The following is a 23,989-nucleotide window of genomic DNA, read 5'->3' as shown; positions in this document are numbered from 1 at the left end:
CAAGTGTAAAAAGAAGTCAAGGCTACGACAATAGGTGCAACGCAAAGTTCAGTGTTGTACTAAGTGCAGCGACAGCTAAAATATTCGTCGTCACTTACCTGTGAGCCTCATGGGAGGCAGATGACAGAGAAGTATGGAGGCAGCTTCAGTGTCCGGCTCCTCCGATGGAAAACGCGCGCGAGGTGTGTGTATCGATGCACTCGTCTGATACGAAGTTCACAAGAAAAAAAGAAAATGAATGTGCACTATAGGAAGACTCTGAACTCCAGACCAGTCTCGATCCTTAACCAATGTATCCAATAGGTTGTAAGTTATACTAATATTTTTCCACTTCTTCTGTTTCATATTGTAAACAAAAAGCCGGGAAGCCACTTGAATACCTGTCACCACAGTGGAAACGACAGATGTACTGCAGATGAACGCCGTAGACAGCTAACACAGAAAGTGAAAGCATCACCAAGTGTAGTGCTACGTTATTAAACTGTAATTCAACCACAATGAGTCAACAGAGGCTCGAAAATTGTCCACTCTAGTTTAGTGAAAACAAACACTCACTGTACTCATGTATTAGTTGTTAAGATCAAGAGAACGTAAATTCTGAATTCTATCACCTGAAGTGAGAAATGAACGTTCATTTATTGTTATAAGCAAATATGGGCCAAACTTAAATATGCACATAAATGTGAATCTTGGTATTAAGGAATGAAGTGACTGATGAACAAAGAGTGAAAAACTTTATTTTGAAAAATGATAAATATCTGATATATGTTTATAAATGTAATTTCAATTTATGTACTTAGTACGCCAGTAACATTATGTGTCACACCAAAAATCACGAATATCTCATGAGGATCGAGGTAATCCTTCGGCATTCCCTCTCTCCTCATGGGAGGCGATGTGATATTCGCTATTTTTGGCTTCATTAAAACAGAAAATAATTAACACTTTCAGCCAGAAGGCAGATACTTGTTTATAAAGAATGATTAATGTATAATAAGGTGTCGCATAGCGACGGTGGAATTTCCTAAATGATGTAATTCGTCGTCTTTGGGCGGCAACATAAACAGAAGAATACGGATAGATATGCGATCCTTCACTATTTTGTTCGCTGGAGAACAAATGAAGCCTAGAGCGCTAAATACTTGTAATGTTTTCCTTAAGTAAGACGGATGCAGATTTGTGGCGTTCTGATCTAATTTTTTACTAAATAAATAAAAACGTGTTCCGTCAAGGTTTGAGTGAAGTGTGAAAATAAGAACTGTTATAACTTATCGTGACGACGCACGAGTCACTCAAGAGGACAATGTCTATATAAAAGAGCGCCCAATGGACATCAAACGGACATAAAAATCTACCGTCATTGTAGTACTAAGCTTAAGGTACGATATATGTTTTAGTTATAATAAATATTTGTTCTGGAAATATTGGATCATTTAGCAGCGCTCATTCCTATCATCTCCTCAGTCTTATTTTCATTTTAATTATGCATTTTGCTAAGATTACAGTCACCAAGATCAGCAGTCCAATGTGCGTGTTACATTGACAAAAAGAAAACTGTTTTATCGTCTTCTTGCATCAGCTTTAATATTGAATTTCCCTTTTGTGTGATGTTAAAGTTTTTTTTTTGCGCCCATAAGAACTTTCTGGTCCCTTAGGAAATTGTTTTGTCATAAGAATAACTCCACGACCGGGTATGATCGTATCTACGCTCATGAAGTAATTAGAAAGACGAGAATGCAATTTCTTAATCAATAGCACGCTAGCTGTGACTGCTTCAAGCCACGCGAAACTGCAAGTAAATACTATTCACATTTCATAATGCAATATTTTATGACGATGGACAATCCATGATTCTTACGTCAATTGTGATTGATAAAACAGTAAGCGAAATCTCAAATTCCATCTTTTCCATTGAATAACAACATCACTTTTATTTTGTTATATCTCAGGCCTTTCCACTACAAAGCGACTGTAGTTGTTTCTCTATTCCGTGATCTGCCATTTTGAAGCTCGCACGATGACGGAGAGACCTCCCTACGATCTTCCGCAGTGAAACAATTGCTGAGTACCGAATTCACTATTTCGGCTTTATCTCTCTCGTTAGCGGCCCCTCCGCCGGAGGTTCGAATCCTGCCTCGGGCATGGATGTGTGCATGTTGTTCTTAGCATAAGTTAGTTTAAGTAGTGTGTAATTCTAGGGACCGATTACCTCAGCAGTTTGGTCCCTTAGAAATTGACTCACCTTTGAACATTTTCACTCGATTTCCGCTGTGGTGCCATTATGGTCACTGAGTGACTGAATAGATAATTTCGAACACCTTACTGATTCTGCATAACATCAAAACGCTTTAACGGTTTTTACTCATATCGGTTGACAAAATTTTACTTTCAAAGTCATTGAACGCTTCTCTCGTTGCTCACCGTAAGTTCATTTTCGCTTCGTTCCTCTTTTGTTTGTTAGCTACCTTTTGACTCCTCTTGACTCTGTGGTGAAGTTCTCTTTATTTGTGTAGCAGTTTTCTGATATGGGTATTAGACTTCTGTGGGTCTCTGCCATTCCTTAATAACTGGCTCGGAACAAACTTGTCTGATGCATATTGAACGGTGCTTCTGAATTTTTTTTCCATTTGTGCTCCACACCGCCGCCCTAGCACTGGTTACTTGATGCTCACCACTCAGATAGTCTGCAATTTGTATCCTGTCACACTTGATAAGAAAAACCATCTTCCTACCTTTTCTAACATTCCCTGGACGCTGAGATGACAAAGGAAATGGGATACCTCCGACCATCTGCACTATCTTGACGTGGCACCGACTCAACAAGCCTGTGGACGTCCCCTGTAGAAATGCTGAGCCATTGTGCTCCTATAGTCCTCAATAATTACTAAAGTGTTGCCGGTGCAGAATTTTGGCAACAGACTGCTCCCTCGATTATGTCGCACAAATTTTCGATGGGAGCCGGAATGAGATTTTCACTCTGCAGCGGAGTGTGCGCTGATACGAAATTTCCTGGCAGATTAAAACTGTGTGCCGGACCGAGACTCGAACTCGAGACCTTTGCCTTTTTGATAGGTAGACGAGGTACTGGCAGAATTGAAGCTGTGAGGACGGGTCGTGAGTCGTGCTTGGGTAGCTCAGATGGTAGAGCACTTGCCCGCGAAAGACAAAGGTCCCGAGTTCGAGTCTCGGGCCGACCGTTGTGGCCGAGCGGTTCTAGACGCTTCAGTCCGGAACCGCGCAACTGCTACGGTCGCAGGTTCGAATCCTGCCTCGGAGATGGATGTGTGTGATGTCCTTAGGTTAATTAGGTTTAAGTAGTTCTAAGTTCTAGGAGACTGATGACCTCAGATATTTTCGAGTCTCGGTCCGTCACACAGTTTTAATCTTCCAGGAAGTTTCATTCGATGGGAGTCTTGTCGGACGTTCTGTGTGGCCAAACCACTCCACCGAAATGCCCAGAATGTTCTTCAAATCAGTCGCTGACAGCTGTGGCTTGGCGACATGGCGCATTGTCATCCTCGCAAATTCCATTGTTGTTCGTGAACGTGAAGTCCTTAAATGGTCGCAGATAGTCTCCAAGTAGACGAGGATAACCGTTTTCAGTCGATGATCGGTTCAGTCCATGTAAACGCAGCCCACACCACTATGGAGCCAACACCAGCTTGCACTGTGTCTTGAGTCCATGACTTCATGGGGACCTGCGCCACGCGCGAACCCTACAATTAGCTCTTACCAACTGCAGTCTGGACTCAAGACACAGCTTTCCACTCGTCTAGCGTCCAGTCGATATGGTCACGACCGCAGGATAGACTCTGCACGTGATGTCGTGCTATTAGCAAAGGCACTCGCATCCATCGTCTGCTTCCACAGCCCATTGACGCTAAATTTCGCCGTACTAACCTAATGGATACGTTCGTCGTCCCATGCAAATATTTCACGCCGTGTTGCTCATCTGTCAGCACCGACAACTCAACGCAAACGCCGCTGCTCATGGTCGTTAAGTGAAGAGTGTCGGCCACTGTGTTGTACGTGGTGAGTAATAATGCCTGAAATGTGGTATTCTCGGCGCACTCTTGTCACTGTGGGTCGCGGAATATCGAATTCCCTAACGATTTCCGAAATGGAATGCCCCTTGCATCTAGCTCCAGCTACCATTCGCTCTCCCGTCGTGCAATCATAATCACGTCCGAAACCTTTCCCAGGAATGACCTGAGTACAGGCGGCAACTCCGACAATGCGCTGCCCTTTCGTACCACAGCTATCTGTATATATGCATATCGCTGTCCCAAGAATTTGACACCGCCCTGTAATACTCGTAGTCACAGATGCTATCACAGCCTTGTGAGTAGTTACACACTCCAACTGATTGGAGGGTCAGATCTGTTTGTTGCTAGGAGGTCTAAGACGTTACGTTCGCGACTTGCTTCTCTGACATCTCAGGTCTTTGAGACGGACGAGTGCTTAGAGATGCAAGCATGACTACACGGCGTGAAAGGTGTGTAAAAGCAAATGACTTTCAATACCCGTAATATGTGGGTTATATCTCCCACTGTTAGACGCCGTATTTGTGGTACGTGTATTTGATGCTAATAACTGGGGACTGGTTCATGATTAAATCGTATTAATATCTTCTAAGACATTTTCAGTTGTATTTGTTCATTATATTTTCCTTTACACTGACGTTTATCTTGAATGTTGTGTTTCGATCTGATGGTGTAGCGATCGGCTGGCCTTGGTAACTCATCAATTGTTTCTTTACGCTTAATGTCAGGTTTGCATATCTTAGAGTGAACGCCTGCAACCTGTTACAATCAAAGTCTTTTCTACTGTGTAGTTATGTATGCGTTGTTAAGTTGCAAGTACAACTTTGGCCTCTGGAGAAAGACTCGAAATCTCACTGGGGAGCGAAATCAGTTCTTTGAAACCAGAGCTTGGACACAAAAATGTGCAACGCGCTTCGCCATTACATGAGGTTTTGGAGACGTCCCTGTAGATCTTGAAATTTTCTGTAAAATTGTCAGCAGCACATATTTTCTCTAATAGCTGTGTTCGAGCGAATGCTTTTGTTGGAGTGTGTGTAAGTAGGCTGTTTAGGTTTTTATGTTGATAACGCCACGTAGCGCACTGTATGAAGATCACTGACTGTGCTGTGTGCAGTCTGTGGCTGGTTGGCATTGTTGTAATATTCGCTATTGTAGTGTTGGGCAGTTGGATATGAACAGCGCGTAGCGTTGCGCAGTTGGAGGTGAGCCGCCAGCAGTGGTGGATGTGGGGAGAGAGATGGCGGTGTTTTGAGAGCGGACGATCTGGACGTGTGTCCGTCAGAAAAAGGAAATTTGTAAGACTGGATGTCATGAACTGATATATATATTATGACTCTTGAACACTATTAAGGTAAATACATTGTTTGTTCTCCATCAAAATCTTTCATTTGGTAACTATGCCTATCAGTAGTGCCTTCAGTAGTTAGAATCTTTTATTTAGCTGGCAGTAATGGCGCAAGCTGTATTGCAGTAGTTCGAGTAACGAAGATTTTTGTGAGAGTGATTCATAAAAGGTATGGGTTATTGTTAGTCAGGGCCATTCTTTTGTAGGGATTATTGAAATTCAAATTGCGTTGCGTTAAAAATATTGTGTGTCAGTTTAGTAATGATCAGAATAAGTAAAGAGGGAAATGTCTGAGTACGTTCAGTTTTGCTCAGCTGTTTGAAAATCAAATAACGTAGATGTTTGCCAGCACAGCCATTCATAATTTTTCTAAGGGGATGTTTCAAGTGTTAAACAGCATCTACTGCAGTTATTTCATTAAGCTGGTAATCCCCAGTAAGGTATGTTTGCGTTCTTCGGAACTTCAGTACGGTTTCCTTTAGATCTATACTGCTGGGATCTTCATTCATACTTGTCGGATAGTTGTAGATGGTCAGATGCTACAGAGCTGATAACTTTACAGAACAGTGAAGCCTCCTGAGTCAGACCGACTGAGAGGTTAGAGAGATTCTGAGTTATTTCTTGATTGCCATAATATTTTGAAGTGGATGGTAATATTGCGACTTCGGAAGTGCCAGTGTGACGGGAGATCTCACGGCTAATAAAATTATGATGATCGTAATGGTAAACTACTAATTGACCAATCATTTGATAAATTAGGATTGAGCACATTGAAATCCAACTTACGATGCATAGTGTATTGTCAGCTTTGAAGGGTGTCTTTAAGGAGAGTCTTTTACTGTCATTTTGTCTTTTTGCCTTCACCGAGACATCCATTCGCCAAAGCCTTCTAGTCACAGAATGCTTATGAATATGGAGATGAGAGATTATTTTTGAAGGGATGGAGATTTTTTTACGACTTTGGTATGTCCGTGGAAGATGCAGTTTTAAGAGTGATGCACGTGGGAAAGCAGTGAATGTGTTTAGACACCTGCTTGCGTATACACCGTCAATCCAACTTGAACGAAAACCCGCTGAGTACATCACTAAACTATAAGAAATCTCGTTTCTTAAAACAGTTTTATTCAAGAGCATCGTCCATTCCTCGTGATATCAACGACAGCCTTTGTGATCATACTGACCGAGGACTGAGTCATAGGTGCACTGTTTCCCCTTTACGTGTCTGGGATTTGCAGGATATTTGTCAGGAAAGGTTTCAGCTTTATCACACACGCCTCTTTGTACACTTGTTCTGAATAAATAATTTTATTTGAGAGCCTTTGATGCGCATAAATAATTATTTTGCGACCTTAGCTTTGATGAACAGTTGGCCAATGAATGCCTTTCCTTACAAAAGTATCCCAACTGCTTGAGTGAGGAACACAGCTGTTCAACACTTGTGCAGTCTTGATGAGGGACGTTGGAAGGCGTGAGGGGTGGAGTGTTTGGTGGTGTCACTATTATTTAGTGTTTCTATGTTCGGGCGTGGGCATTCCAGACTGCGGCCAGACTCTCCGTGCCGGCATTCCACGCCGTCTCCTCCGGCAGACTCGACGGTACTACCCGTGGCACGGTCTACAAAGTACAAACAACAAGGATCAGTATATAGAGACATGTCTTTATTACAGCCTTAGTGTTGGTAGACACAGAACATATCACATAGCAACAAGCAGATCTCATTCTTCTTCCACGTTATGTAATCCACACGTTCGACTGCAAACACGGCGTTCTAGGTCCGATATGTTACCCTTTACAAAAGAACAGTTTCAGTTGGCAGTCGAAAAGTGTGACAGTCTTACCAACAACACAAGATAATCTTTGACTACCCTGTGTGTGTGTACACTTGTCTTCGACAGTCGAGGACATCCGAGAGGAACAGAATTTCGCTTATACAGAACTTGTATCCTTTAAGAAGCGTAGACTGCTACTTGTTCGGACCCAAAGATGTCACCCAAGTTCCGCCCTCTGGATGTCGTCGAAGGTCGCACCTTGAGTCAGACACAAAAACTGCATCAGCAAGAACGGTTCATTAAGTATAACACATACTTCATAAACGAGATGAACAATAATTTATGTTTACCTTAACTTTTAAATCAATTACACATTGATGTTAAGTACTCAGTACATCCTGAAAATATTTACATTTATTTCATTTCAGAGAAACAAAGATAGATTTTGTAGTATGACCAATCCCAAAAACGAAGACAACTTATAATTCTGCGGAATTGATGGTGGGTTTTACTCAGCCTCAGGAAGTATTTCAATATAGCCGTAAGAAGAGACACCAGCACATTTCCCTATCCTTGAACATTTGTCTTTATTGTTCATGATGATGCAATAAATAAATAAATAAATAAATAAATATCGGATATGAGCCCCATTTCCTATTAAAATAGACCTACAGCTATTTGGAGAGGAATTCGGATTAGTCTTACGTAATCCCTGGCTGCGTTAAAAAGTAATCTCAGTTGCTGTTTGCCGTTTGAAACGCCGGTGAAGTTGCCAATGGTCTAACCGTTGCTGTAAATATTTGTTTATTTTCGTTATGGGGGTAGGGTGGGTATTGTCGATGATGAGACTTTAGCTGATTGTTTATGGTAGTCATAATATTTCCTTGTCGGTAAGGTTGGATGTTGTCGGGAGTGTACCGGAACTGTTGGATGTAACGAGCTGTTGGGTCGACCTCGCTTACTTCGAAATTTGGTAGAGCCTTAGTCTTCGAGTCAGTGTTCGCAAACGACTCACCGCGAACGTTGTGGGAAGGGTGGTCCGAGCGCTGAATGTAGGGGCCAGCGTTAATTCTTCTCGGGTACTGCAAATAGTACTTGGGGTTTCCTCTTACCAAACCGAACTTTGGAGCAACTCCTACGTCATGACCTGGTTGTATCTGACGATCACTCTTGCTGAAATAAGAATGAGACAACGGTTGTTGGGCAGATGCTGTGCCCCATTCTTCACCTCTGTGGCTCAAGGCTTGATCCAGATAAGACCAGGACTGTTGGGTGTGAGAAGCTGGGCTGGTCTTGGGCGATTCTGTTGACGGACTAGCGTCACTGTTCTGTTCGAAACGGGGGGAACTGTAAGCTTCACGGTGAGAGTCCCATTTGTCATCGTGAACTAGGATCTCATCGTCCGTAGCATCAGGCTGGCGCACTTTTTCAGCAGACTCGTGTGTAGTGAAGTAATCGAAAACTGTCTCAGGTGATTTGGTTTCTGTTTCCTGTGGATACGCAGAATGATGGAACTCGACTGGAACGTGTGTCACGGGATTATTTTCTTCGTGTATTTCCTGATCATTGTCCATTTCCCTTAGGCTGTATTCTGTGGTCTGTTCTGAATTAGTAGTTCCTGATTCTTGATCTTCGCCCACTTTCTCGCCATCATGTTTGTTCCTCTCGAGAATAGCATCGTGCAGTTCGTACAACTTCGGCAGTCCCACGCTCTTAACTTCATTTCCGTGACCGTACCACAGTCCATACCACGGCCGGTTCGCGAAATTTTCACCCACTTCGACCTCATCGATCTCACGATGGTGGTCGTCAAGATGCCAGTTGCGTGTGTCCCTGTGCAAGCCCTCTAGAGGAACTATTCTAGTCTCTACCTGCTGAGTACCGACGTTACCTGCCCCAGTCAGCACTTTCCCAACTGGCTGCGTGCCCAGTGGCTGCTGAGAAAGTGGCAGAACGTTCTGGGGCCCAACATGCCCTACACTAGACGGCTCTACTGGTCCTGCACTTCCGTGCTCTTCAACTACTGTAGGCGAATGACTGTCTGCAGTACCTAACGGTTCTGACTTCGATGCGAGCTCTGTCTCATTTGTGTCCCCTTCTTCCTGACCAGTACTCCCCAACTTTCCTTTCTGTTGCTCCTTGCTACTTTGTACTCTATTGGCAGATAATTCCTCCTTATTTTCTGCCACTAATTTGTCTTCGGCAGCCTGTTCTTTCGTAAATGCCTTTCCCTCCGCCGAATATTGTACTTTATCTACAGGGGAACCAGCATCTGGTAAAGCTTCAGCACCAGGAACCTGTTCTGGTTCAGTCTCCTTTCCCGGAACAAGCAAACCATCAACATGTTTTCGTCCCTCTTCTGACTCTTTTCTAACAGCTTCCGCGCTTTCGCGTTTAGTGTCTTCAGATACTTGATTTCCTTCTGTTTTTTGGCTTATGCTGTCAGTCGGTACATCCTTCACGGTGTCAGTTCCTGCGACAGTACCTACCTCCTCCTGGTGGGGTTCCACTTCGGGTTCCTCCCTGCTGTTCTTATTCACAGTCTCAATCTGACGTCGTTCCCCATCGGAAAGCACTCCGTTAACATCTTCAGAGTTTCCTTTTGAATTTAGCTCTTTGATATTCTTTTTCTCCACGAACTTTACGGGTCCTCTGTCCAACAGATGAATTTCATCAGAGAGCAGGCTGGAAAAGGTGTTCAGTTGATTCACTTTGCCGGAAATAAATCCTGGCATTGTGTTTAGATTATAATTTCTGTCAGGTATCACACTCGGAGCATAGTTTGGCGATGAGCTCAGTAAGTGAGGGGTGTCAGGGAAAACACTTGTAACTATGTTATTGGTTGTCATTATGTTGCCACTGGGCTGTGAGTTAATAGTCGCAAAATTGTTAGTACCTAACAGAACGTCTGTATTCGGTAGTATGTTCAGCTCATTGCTAAGTGCCGAGTTTTTTAAGGGTGCCAAATCCGGAGAGAACTCATTATCGGCGGAGTGTGATTTTTCGGCCGTCATACTTATCATCTGCACCTTATCAATTTCCTCCAGACTGAAATGGTGGTCTTCCACCGGATCTGGCAATACTTTCAGTGAGTATACGTCCGATGGACGAGGTTTGGAAGTCATCTCAGAGTTAAGAGCTTCCTCTGCGGTACCACTTTGTGACTTTTTTTTAGCAGCCCTCTTCTCTTCTTCCAGCAACTGGCGATCTATTTCGTCTAGGCTGAAATCTTCATTCGAATGGACGTCAAGAAGAGAATGCGTAGGGAGGACATCCTGCTTCATCAGGGAGTTCCTTATATTACTGAGTCCATTCCCTGTCTGTCCTGTCAAAAATGACCCTAGGCTATAGCTACTGAGCTGGCCGAGGTACGGTACCACTACAGGAGAGAAACCGTTCACGTTACTGGAAGAAAGCCTCTGATCCTGAAATCTACTGTCAAACCTGTTGCGTAATTCATTTTGTACAGTCTGGCTGCCAAATACATTCAGTCTGTAATTCTCGTCACGTGTGCCCTTCATTCCTACTTGGCCAAAAGTCTTCGGCTTAATGGGGGACGCTTTAAATCCGTCGTCATACGCAGCATCCGGTAAAATCTTTACAGAGTACACGCTCTTCGGCAGTGCCTTAGGTGCAGGGGTCAGGTGGTATTCAGAAGGCTCCTGTGAGAAAGAGTTTAGGACAGCATTGTGAGTGACGGGTGGCCTGTAGATCGGTCCAACTTTGGGAGGAGACTGGCTCCACCACGGTACCCTGTGGCTTTTCACTAATTCCTGCCGACGATTTGCACTTCCCAATACTTTCGACTTGAAATCGACCACCTCCTTCCAATCCTTGACGTTAGTAAAGTACCTATCGAGGGGATGTCGGAAGGCGAGGTCGTCGATGTCGTCCGGGTCTAGGATTTTGGACTGTCTGCTGCCTGTCCGCAGATACTGCGGCACCCTCGCGATCCCCATCCGGTCTGTCACGTACTGCCCCCTCCACTGCCTGCCCGGCTGCTGCACGAACTTGTTCTCCTCCTCCTCGTGCTCTAGGGACTCGTAACCCTCAGAGAGGGTGAAGCGCAGGCTGACGGCCCTGCGGCTGCGCCGTCCCCGCCTGTCATTCGGCTGGTGGGTACGCTCGGGCTCGTACCTGTTCACCACGTAGCGTCCCGCCGGCGGCTCGTCTTGGATGCGCGGCCTCTCTGGGGCGAAGTGGAGGTCACTGCGGAAGTCCCGACCCAGCACCGACCCGGCCAGGTAGGCGGGAGACCAGGGCTTCGTCAGCCCAGCCAGGTCCTCGGGGTAGAAGCCCAGGCGGCCGCCGTCGCCTCCGGAGATGAGAGCGAGCGGCGAACTGTGCACCACCTGTCACCAAACACGGCCGTTCTTTACTGAGCTGTTTATTCCTCAGACGGAGCACGAGCAGGAGCAATTTTAATTAATATTTTTATACACAGGAATTAAAGATATTAGCTGCTGGTGGGAACTGATTTAAAACAATGGGGCAAGTTGAAAATTTATGCTGCAGCTGGATTTGAACCCCGACCTCGTGCGTTCTAGGAGTTGGACCTGCATTCGAACCCGTATCTCCTACATGCTAGGTGAACGCACTGACCACTGTGCTGTCCAGGCACACTGGTCACCACGACCTCACGGACTACCCTGGCACGCCTTCTGTCAGACCCAAACTCTTAATTTATACCACACGCTACTGATGTAGTGCCCCTACTGATTAGCCTCATTACTCGCAGCACCCCGCCAATACCCGTGTGAATTCGAGCTCGGTGTCCATCTGGACTGAACGGGTCACTGTCCGTCATCGCCTCTGGCGGCCACTGGGGAGTGTTATGGGACTATTGCTTTTCACAATATATATAAATGACCTAGTAGATAGTGTCGGAAGTTCCATGCGGCTTTTCGCAGATGATGCTGTAGTATACACAGAAGTTGCAGCATTAGAAAATTGCAGCGAAATGCAGGAAGATCTGCAGCGGATAGGCACTTGGTGCAGGGAGTGGCAACTGACGCTTAACATAGACAAATGTAATGTACTGCGAATACATAGAAAGAAGGATCCTTTATTGTATGATTATATGATAGCGGAACAAACACTGGTAGCAGTTACTTGTGTAAAATATCTGGGAGTATGCGTGCGGAGCGATTTGAAGTGGAATGATCATATAAAATTAATTGTTGGTAAGGCGGGTACCAGGTTGAGATTCATTGGGAGAGTCCTTAGAAAATTTAGAACATCAACAAAGGAGGTGGCTTACAAAACACTCGTTCGACCTATACTTGAGTATTGCTCATCAGTGTGGGATCTGTACCAGATCGGCTTGACGGAGGAGATAGAGAAGATCCAAAGAAGAGCGGCGCGTTTCGTCACAGGGTTATTTGGTAATAATGATAGCGTTACGGATATGTTTAGGAAACTCAAGTGGCAGACTCTGGAAGAGAGGCGCTCTGCATCGCGGTGTAGCTTGCTGTCCAGGTTTCTAGAGGGTGCGTTTCTGGATGAGGTATCGAATATATTGCTTCCCCCTACTTTTACCTACCGAGGAGATCACGAATGTAAAATTGAAGAGATTCAAGCGCGCACGGAGGCTTTCCGGCAGTCGTTCTTCCCGCGAACCATACGCGACTGGAACAGGAAAGGCAGGTAATGACAGTGGCACGTAAAGTGCCGTCCGCCACACACCGTTGGGTGGCTTGCGGAATGTAAATGTAGATCTAGATGTAGAATCACATATATTTAGGGCCCATTCTTTCGGGCATGTTAGAAAGAATAGACACCACATATACAGGGCGTCCCATTTATCTTGACCACCCTAAATAACTCTTTCTCCAGATGCAAATTACAAAATGTTTCAAGCAAATGTTCTTTAGTCGTCAGGGGGAAATCAATCAACATGATTGCCTTCGTTGTAGCTTTTTTTTCAAAGATTTGAACAGCGGTATGGCTTTTTTAAATGGCATCCTGTATTTTTTATTCGGTAATTCATTTCGTCTCCTAAAGACCTATTCAAAAATATATCACAGTGTACCATTCACTGAAACATAAAGTTGTTAAATACATAACACGACATTGACGTTGACGTTGACGCTCCCAGCGCTTATTGCAGGTACTCGGGGTAATGGAACACATCCACGTGCTGTCGTTGTCAGAGGACAAATGTAACCGTAAGTAGAATTCACATCCGTCATTCCGTCAACCACCGTCAGTTGAAGAGTTCTGTGAGTAGATTGTACACCAACGAAGAGGAGGTAGAAATGCTACTCATCTATGGGGAATGTAAGTTGGCAGAACAATAATTGCTATACTGTTTTCTTATGTACGGGTACATTTACTACAGTAGTTTAGTCCTTTTAAATACTGTTGTGTAGAGTAGGCATTCAGTAAAGGCTGTCCCTACTGCATCGACATAACGTCTCTTTTATTGTTGTTGTTGTTGAAGCTATGCAAAATGCTACGCAGGCAGCGGAACTGTACAGAGCGATATCCGGACAAAAACCCACCTTCCCGACCAATGTTTTCTCGTCTTGTTGCGACGCTTCAGGAAACGGGAAGTTTCAACCCACGACAACGCAACCGTCGTAGCACTCGCACAGACGAAGCTGCCGAAGTAACTGTTCTCGCTTCCGTTCTATGAATCCACATGTGAGCACACGACAGCTTGAACTCGAGATTGGCATTCCTAAAACCAGTGTACATCGTATTCTTCCACGTCACTGGTTCCATCCTTACCATGTACACCTACAACAAGAATTGCATCTGAATGATTTCCGGAATCGTGTACAGTTCTGTCAGTGGGCACAGAAGCAAATTGTCGCCAACACGAACTTCTTTTCCAATGTTCTATTAACCGATTAATGTTCCTTCTCAAACAAAGGACAGGTAAATACAAGGAACATGCATTATTGGTCCACGGACAACCTACGATGGCTTAGACAGGTCAGCGTCAATGGAGAGTTAACGTCTGGTGTGGGACGCTTGGTACTACAATTATTGGCTCTTATTTCATCAATGGCAGTCTAAACGGCACAGCGTATCCCAACGTCCTCAGACGAATTCTCTTCTGGATGAAGTGCCGTTAAGAACCAGAATGCTTACTTGGTATCGACACGATGGATGTCCAGCACATAATGCCTCGCGTGCACGTCGTGTTCTGAACCGAAGGTATCCTGCCAGATGGGTTGGTCGAGGAGGAACAGTTACTTGGCCTGCTAGGTCTCCTGATTTAAATCCTCTGGACTTTTTTCTTTGGGGATGCATTGAAGACGTACTCTATCGCGATATTCCAACAACTCCAGAGGACATGCAGGAATTTATCGTGCTTGCTTGTAATTCTCTTCAGCAGGCAACACTGGAAGCAGTAAATAATTCTTTTATTCAACGAGTGGAGCAGTTTTTTGGTGTCCAGGGTCACCAGCACATTTGAATGTCTTATCCCTGGGTAATGGCACTGGAGAGTCACAGTCAACTTTGTGTTACGTTTTTACTTGGTATTCATTTGTTTTCTGACAACTCCAGCAAGTGGGCGTGTTTGTGATCGCGGACTCAAAGTCAGTGTTGTGTTATGTAATTAATAACGTTGTGTATCAGTGAATGGTACACTGTGATGCATTTTTGAATAGCTCTTTAGGAGAGGAAATGAATTACCGAATAAAAAAGTACAGGGTGCCATTTAAAGAAGTCATACCGCTGTTCATATCTTTGTAAAAGAACAAAGCTCCAACGAAGGCAATCATGCTGATTAATGTCCCCCTGACGGCTAAAGATCATTTGCTTGAAACATTTTGTAATTTGCATCAGGACAAAGAGTTATTTAGGGTGGTCAAGATAAATGGGACGCCCTGTATATAATAAAAAAAACTTCGCCCGAGCACCCCAACAAGGTCCAACGGTACCAACTGGCCGCCGTGTCATCCTCAGTCCACAGGCGTCACTGGAGGGGGGGCATGTGGTCAGCACACCGCTCTCCCGGCCGTAGATCAGTTTCCGAGACCGGAGCCGCTACGCCTCAATCAAGTAGCTTCTCAGTTTTCCTCACAACGGCTGAGTACTCCCTGCTTGCCAACAGTGCTAGGCAGACCGGATGGCGACCCGTTCAAGTGCTAGCCCAGCCCGACGGCGCTTCACTTCGGTCATCTAACGAGAACCGGTGTCACCTCCGCGGCAAGGAAGGCCGTTGGCGCACGCACGCACGCACACACACACACACACACACACACACACACACACACACACACACACCACCTATATAACATTTTACATTATTTAGGGCACTAGCTATGTTCGACATGCATTTTCTTTCAATGTAGGCACTCATAAACAAAGCAGACACATTTACATGTACCAAACAAATAAACGATAATTATTTTTGAGCATTAAACTAAATCTGAATAAGTTTTTTGCTTGCGGCTGCTCCCGCGTCCGTGTATATACAGGGTGCCTCTCCTATGGGTCGTCAAGCGCATGTTCTCTAGCGTTTCGGCAGATATTTATAGTTTCTTTTCTGCAGTCTACAGCTGGAGTCAGCCCAAATAAATACCGCTCACCAAGTTTTTCGTGCGACTGCCAGTGCCGAGAGAAAGCGTCAGTTTCTTTCTTTTTCTCGTTATGGGTGAAATGATTTTTATAGCGGAGTTTTGCGTGCTCATTCGAGTGAGCTGTCCCACATTAGTCTAGTGAGATATTTGTTTCGTCGATGTGTACTACAGGGACAGTAAAACGTGAAGAGAAGCAGTGCTCCGGCAGCAGCTACTGACTAGCGCTGTTGCGTGGCGCTCACTCCATCTACACATTGCAAAAAAGAAATTAGAAATATCACCAGAGAAAATGCACCTGACGACCCATAGGAGAGAGACCATGTATACAACGTGAACATCAACAAAACCGACAAACTGCGTGGACGGTTCCTGACTGGACGTGGAGTAAAAAAGGTCCTGCGAATATGCGTACGACCGAGCGAGGTGGCGCAATGGTTAGCACACTGGACTCGCATTTGGGAGGACGACGGTTCAAAGCCGCGTCCGGTTATCCTGGTTTATGTTTCCCGTGATTTCCCTAAATCGCTTCGGGCAAATGCCGGAATGGGTCCTCTGAAAGGGCACGGCCGACGTCCTTTCCCATCCTTCCCTAATCCGGGCTTGTGCGTTGTCTCTAATGACCTCTTTGTCAACGAGAAGTCAAACACTGATCTCTTCCTCCACCACGTGACCAGAAGTGCAACGCTGCCGCGGTAGATGGCGCTGGCCTTGTGCAGTGTTTTCGTCGTGTGCTGCAGGCTGTGTGATTGACGCAGCGAACTCTAGGCAGCAGAATGGTCCGGTATTCGTGTCGGGAAGAAGCCGAGAGGGTGTCTGCGTACGGCCAAGCAGGTGGAAACGGTCGAGAGGCAGCATAGCTATAACAAAACAATTACGCTCACAGACACCAACCACAGTACACAACACCTGAAGCCCTTTTTGGGCATTTGTATGATGGTGGGTCCTTTCAGACAGACGAACGTGCAGGGAAGCGGGAGACTGGCTACACGAGCTTTGGGCCTTGTTGGGATTCGACTCAATGCCCTGTGGGAAATAGTTCTCCAAATCTGGTGTACGCATAATTCCCCAGCCCCCTGCACGTTCGCCTGTCCGAAAGGACCTACGATCACACAAATGCCCTAAAAGGGTTTCAGATGTAGTGTGGTGTGGTTGGTGTCTGTAAGGGTACTTGTTTCACTACAGCCTTTCTGCCTCTTGACCGTCTCCATAGTGTCTGTGATGCAGAGTCAACGGTAACCGCAGCCATGCTCTCCGAGCTGATAGTCCATGGTGCTGCGAACGTCGTCGAACTGTTCGTGCAGATGGTTGTTGTCTTGCAAACGTCCCCATATGTTGACTCAGGTATTGAGACGTGGCTGCACGATCCGTTACAGCCATGCGGATAAGATGCCTGCCATCTCGACTGCTAGTGATACGAGGCCGTTGGGATCCAGCACGGCGTTCCGTATTACCCTCCTGAACCAACCGAATTCGTATTCTGCTAACAGTCATTGGATCTCGACCGACGCGAGCAGCAATGTCGCGATACGATTAACAGCAATCGCGATACACTACAATCCGACCTTTATCAAAGTCGGAAACGTGATGGTACATATTTCTCCTCCTTACACGAGGCATCATAGCAACGTTTCACCAGGCAACGCCGGTCAACTGTTGTTCGTGTATGAGAAATCGGTTGGAAACTTTCTTTATGTCAGCACGTTGTAGGTGTCGCCACCGGCGCCAACCTTGTATGAATGCTCTGAAAAGCTAATCATTTGCATATCCCAGCATCTTTTTCCTTGTAACAGTTTCATGCCGATGTGCTCCTTGACCATTTATTATTATACATATACTTGCTTTTATCTTTATGTAAATTTATATGCACACGATGTATGAATTAATTTGTATATTTTGCTATATAATCAATTATGTATATTATGTAAATATCGGTCGGCCGGTGTGGCCGTGCGGTTCTAGGCGCTTCAGTCTGGAACCGCGTGACCGCTACGGTCGCAGGTTCGAATCCTGCCTCGGGCATGGATGTGTGTGATGTCCTTAGGTTAGTTAGGTTTAAGTAGTTCTAAGTCCTAGGGGACTGATGACCACAGATGTTGAGTCCCATAGTGCCCAGAGCCATTTGAATCATTTTTTTTTGGTAAATATTGCTGAGTAATCGCTGAGGGAATGTTAGGGAAACGTTAGGTTTTTGTCAACGAATAAGTATCGTTGGAGTAGCGGCGTCTCTGGACGCGGGAGGATGTTACGTCAGAGCGCGCGCTACACGGAGAGAGAACTCTGGTGGGAGACTTGGTGAAGTGCGGACGCATGGATGGCGTGCACTGTACCGGAGGAGTGACTGTTTAGCGGCACGTGGCAAGTGATGAGCGTGGGCGGTGGAAATATTGGCTGCAGCAACATCAAGAACCCGCCACGCCAATATCATTGCCTGTGTCTCCCGTGCTCGCTAATTATCATGGAAAGGAGCCGGCAGCAGTATCGTCGCCAGAAACTTCGTCACGGCGAGAATGGACTGAAGTAAGGCTGCTGCGTCACAGCTTATTGTCAACTAGTTTTGTAAACGGCGTTACTCATCTTTGTGGTGTTTTGCGAGTGAATAATTACCATATTTTTAATCAAAACTGTTTACCCGTGATTCTCCTAAAATCATTCACCAAGTAGGTTCCTGTCCTATTGTTACAATAATCCGAGTACCGTTTATGAAAAATGAAAATTGCAGTGCCAGTTAATTTGCTTATGAACTAAATGATTCAGTTACATTAAAGATTTGAACTTAAAGCATTCAGTAATTTCAGTCTCACTAACTTTAATCTGAGGTTATCTAACTGTTGCAAATAGTAAGTCAACTAATCAAATTAAAATGATTCCTGGCACTATGAACAAAAGCACTAACTAGAATTAATGAGTGAGTGCAAATATCAGTGATTATCGTAATTTGTTGTTAGTAAAGTTCTGGTTCACATTTTGGCTTGCAGTCGTGCTAAAGTATGATAGTTACCTTTTGATACAGTAATTATCAATTTCTACTTCCCTGTTCAGAAGGCAATACAGTTTCTTTTAATTATTTTTTGCCATTTTCCAAAATTCATATCAAAAGAGTAGATGTTATTGTGAGGTGGCGCCATTGTCACTTACAACAGTAAGTAACCATTAATCTAAGTGTTATCTTGTATGCTTTCAAAATTTCAGCTCAATTAGTTAATGATATTCCGAGTGCAAACGATTGTCTTTCTCGCTTTATTACGTAAATGTTTCAATTGTTTTTGTTAACGTGCGTGCAGCCCTCTGTTGCCGCGCGTGTTCGAGTAATTCTTGACATCGACTGTTCGGCTCATTAATCCACCTACCGAACAGAAATTTTGCGCAATTGGGATGGCGAACGTATTTCTTTTACCTACAATTATTTCAGTAACTCTTATTATTCTCTTCCGATCCACGTGGTACCCCTTCTCGTTGGCACAGTACGTGAATGATAGCACAAACCTTTCGAACAACCATACTAAATTTTACAGTAATTAAGAAGGCGGAATAAGTTGTTCTAGAAGGCATGTTGTTGTTAACCTCCCCCTCATTTATCGACTTTAAATTGAATCTTCGGAACGATAGCCTTTTTAAAATTTTATTCCAATTGTTTAGGCACATACTTACACGGTCATATATTTCTAACATTGTCGATAGAAGGGAAGGGGGACGTTACACTGTCGGTTAAATTTCGCGTCTGTAGCACGCCATCTTCGTGGTGTAGCAATTTTAATGGCCAGTAGTGTACTTCGATTGCCGACAGTCATTGTCAGTTGGAGTTAGTGGGTATTATCAGCTAAAATGGAGCGATACGCAATGGATCAACGAATCTAGACATGTACGGTGAATGCTATGCAGAGGCCGTCTGAAGGACAGCGCACTTTCTGGTAGGTAAAATGCGTCTAATGTGTCAACCGTGCAGTTACTGATAAGAAAATCTGAACATCAGATCACGTGGACGTCCTCGTTCAAATCGATCGGAAGAGAATGTCGCTCTCGTCAGTGAGAGCGTCGCTACGAGTCCGATGAAGTCGATTCGCCGCCGTTCTCAACAGTTCGCCATTCCGAGAAACAGTTTGCACCGAATTTTAGCAAAAGATCTGCATTTGCATGCTTTTGCGATCCTACTAACACAAGATCTGAAGCCAGTGGGCTATTCGAAGTCTCGAACATTTGTCCAATGGATATTCACAAAACAAGAATTCGATAATGACTTTCATAAGAAAATAATCTTTAGTGACGAGGCACACTTCTAGAATGGTTACGCTGTAAGACGTCGTGGTCTCCTGACCTTCATTGCTTACATATTCCGCCCTTACAATCGTATTCCGCACATCAAGACGCTTCATTCGAACCCAAACTCGATAAGATAAAGTCAGTGTTGTATGAATTCATGTAAACGATACGCAAATAACAAGTAACCGCACCGTGGTTGAAATACTCGAGGCTGGCGTACACACACACACATTCAAGACACGACGGTCACAGGAGCTTTCAGTTCAGGAGAGGCGAACCGCACGCTGAGAGGCCGGTCTCTTCAGAGGACGGTTCAGCCTATCTATGCCGGACGGCGACCGCCCATGGAGCGGACAGCATTTACCGAAGTGAAAGGGGTGAACGACCCCGTGTTCGGCTTAAAAGCAAATTCCGCTACTTTGTGTGGGAGCGCCCAGCCTACGCATTCTTTACAAACATAGCACGCAGTTTCAGAGGTTTTCACAGGGAGACAGCAAACGCCAAACGCCGATGCTACAGATTTTCGGATTGGTCGCCTTAAATGAAAAGTCATTCTCCAATTGTAGAAGAGCAATGCTGATTGGCAGACGATATTCCTAACGCCTTGAGCTGAAGGAGTAATGGAAGAGACCGAAAGATATACCCCCTCACGTCTGGCGTGGAGAGGGGCCATTCTGTTGTCGCTCTTGAAGCGAGAACACGTAACGAGAGCGTGTGCGCTCGTATGTGTACTCAAAGAGCGAGGAACAAGTCCCTCCTTAGTACTTCACTGGGAGAGCACCTCTGTCGAGAGCGAATCGTAGTGCGACTCTATATTGAGTCCTTGCGATTAAGCATTGTTTACTATGTTGGGCGCCACACTTATTGTGCGGTGTGAACAGATAGAGTTATAGTTAAACGCCTGTGAGCGAATTTTTAAGTGGCATCACGGTGGACTGGTTATCTGACCGGTGTACCACGCCAATAGTTAGACTAGGGGCGAATAGGAGTCATTGACTTCATCAAGGCATAGGGAGAGTTTGAATGGCAAAGGCCAATCCAGACAGAACGAGAGTTGTCTTATTTGTCAGCAGCGAGCGGCGCAGACAGCAGTCATCACAGCTTACGGTATTGTGCACTACAGCTCTTGCGAGCCCCATATTTCCTCCACAACAGTACACTTCAGTGCACTTGAGATGCGACAGCCTCGACCGTACCTAGCAACATTCAAACGGATAATTATTCAAGTTGAGTAGGTGTGGCTCTCAGCCATTCTACCAAGTCAATCTTAAACTTTGTATAGAAATTTCATTACTGAATCCTATCCTTGAGAGGTAACTTGACATTCCGAAAAGAACCAGGATATAACTTGTTCATTTCATAACTAAAAGTGCCATTGAGATTTCTCAGAATTTTTGCAAAATAAATAATAACTTTCGTTAGTTTCGCGTTTTTCTTATACTAACTAGCACTACTCCAGTACCCAAGTATCCCACTAGTTACGTAAGAAATTTTGTGAATTTTTGTGTCATTTCCTTACAGCGGCCGACTCCAGAAGATATTTATTGCTGAAAGTTTTTCAGGCATTTCTCTTTAGAACGTTAGGAGCGTCTGTCTGACTTCTGTAGTAGTGTGGGGGTGGAAATTGCATCTTGCAGGAGCCACAGGGTAAAGGGTACATCTCAGATTAATCCATTGTGCAGAATGACAGAATAGCACCCACACGCTCACAATGCGAATAAACAAAATTACCGGGTTTGGGGCACAGTGAATCCTCACACGGTCCGTGAGGTGTGTCTTCATCCAGAACGAGTCACTGTTAGATGCGGGTTACGGGCTGGCGGACTAATTGGTCCGTACTTTTTTGAAGACTGGTAAAGCAGTGAAAGTGTCTCGTGATCGTTATCGCCAGCTGATAACACAGTTTTTAAGGCCGCAGTTGCACGAATTCAATGTCGATCACATGTGGTTCTAACAGGATCTGCCGTTGAACCGACAAGGTTACTGAGAGAAAGATTCGCTGGTCCTCTTATCTTCCGCGATGGTGATCAGAAGTGGCCACTGACAGCGTGTGGTTTGAAACCGTGTGACCTTCTTTTGTGGGGTTATGCCAAGTCTTGTGTTTATCCACTAATCAGGCTTCCACTCGAGGCAGAAATTAGACGTGTCACGGGTCAAACTGAAGTGGAACTGTAGAATCGCCTTCTTTGAAGGGGAGAATATTTTTACTAGAAAAAAATAAGAGCTCAGTAAATAAAAAATCAGTGTCATTACTTTTCTCACACACGTAGCCTGCAGCTGGGCGCTGGTGTCACCGCTGCGGCTGGTCAGTAAGGAAGCCTCACCTCGTAGGTTTTGCCGCTGTCGTAGAACTCCTCCCTGGGGGCGAGCGCCGGCCCGGAGGTGGGCAGGATGCGCGTGGGGCCGGCCAGCGGCACGACGCGGCCCGCCCCCGCCTCCTCGTCGGGCTCGACGAGGCCGTAGCCGTCGCCCCGCCCCCAGCCGTGGCCGTGGCCGAGCCCCCGGGGGGAGCGCAGCAGGGCGTCGGCCTGCGCGTGCCACGGGCAGTCGTGCTTGGGCAGCAGCACGCGCTCCAGCCGCGTCTCCAGGTTGTGCAGCTTGGGCGGGTCGGGGCTGCGCGTCGGCACCTCCAGCTCGTAGTCGTAGCTGTAGAGCGGCAGCCGCTCGCGCGCCGGCGGCGCCTGCACCTCGTAGCCGTACGTGCGCCTGCGCACACACAACGTCCACACGGCGCTCACTCTCTTTCTGTAACTAAACACACTGTCTAAATAAGGCCTGGCCAGGATCTGTTCTCCAGGAGAGCGCTCGCACTCCGGTAGCGAGGTCGATTCTGCTCCGGCTTCCTCCACCACTACGCTATTCCGAGCAAGTGTGTGAGGCAGACGGCTACATGCTGAGAGCTATAGGAAACTTAGGAAGACGTGTTTGTTACACAGTGTAATTACACTACTGCCCATTAAAATTGCTACACCACGAAGATGACGTGCTACAGACACGAAATTTAACCGACAGGAAGAAGATGTCGTGATATGCAAATGATTAGCTTTTCAGAGCATTCACACAAGGTTGGCGCCGGTGGCGACACCTACAACTTGCTGACATGAGGAACGTTTCCAACCGATTTCTCATACACAAACAGCAGTTCACCGGCGTTGCCTGGTGAAACGTTGTTGTCATGCCTCGTGTAAGGAGGAGAAATGCGTACCATCACGTTTCCGACTTTCATAAAGGTCGGATTGTAGCCTATCGCGATTCCTGTTTATCGTATCGCGACATTGCCGCTCGCGTTGGTCGAGATCCAATGACTGTTAGCAGAATATGGAATCAGTGGGTTCAGGAGGGTAATACGGAACGCCGTGCTGGATCCCAATGGCCTCGTATCACTAGGAGTCGAGATGACAGGCATCTTGTCCGCATGGCTGTAACGGATCGTGCAGCCCCGTCTCGATCCCTGCGTCAACAGATGGGAACGTTTGCAAGACAACCATCTGCACGAACAGTTCGACGACGTTTGCAGCAGCATGGACTATCAGCTCGGAGACCATGGCTGCGGTTACCCTTGACGCTTCATCATACACAGGAGCGCCTGCGATGGTGTACTCGACGACGAATGTGGGTGCACGAATGGCAAAACGTCATTTTTCCGCATGAATCCAGGTTCTGTTTACAGCATCACGATGGTCGCATCCGTCTTTGGCGACATCACGGTGAACGCATATTGGAAGCGTGTATTCGTCATCGCCATACTGGCGTATCACCCGGCGTGATGGTATGGGGGTGCCATTGGTTACAGGTCTCGGCCACCTCTTGTTTGCACTGACGGCACTTTGAACAGTGGACGTTACATTTCAGATGTGTTACGACCCGTGCCTCTACCCTTCATTCGATCCCTGCGAAACCCTTCATTTCAGCAGAATAATGCACGACCGCATGTTGCAGGTCCTGTACGGGCCTTTCTGGATTCAGAAAATATTCGTGTGCTGCCCTGGCCAGCACATTCTCCAGATCTCTCACCAATTGAAAACGTCTGGTCAATGG

The sequence above is a fragment of the Schistocerca piceifrons genome, chromosome 8 (assembly GCF_021461385.2).
Source record: "Schistocerca piceifrons isolate TAMUIC-IGC-003096 chromosome 8, iqSchPice1.1, whole genome shotgun sequence".
NCBI lineage: Eukaryota > Metazoa > Arthropoda > Insecta > Orthoptera > Acrididae > Schistocerca > Schistocerca piceifrons.
Note: the sequence above shows the minus strand (reverse complement) of the source record.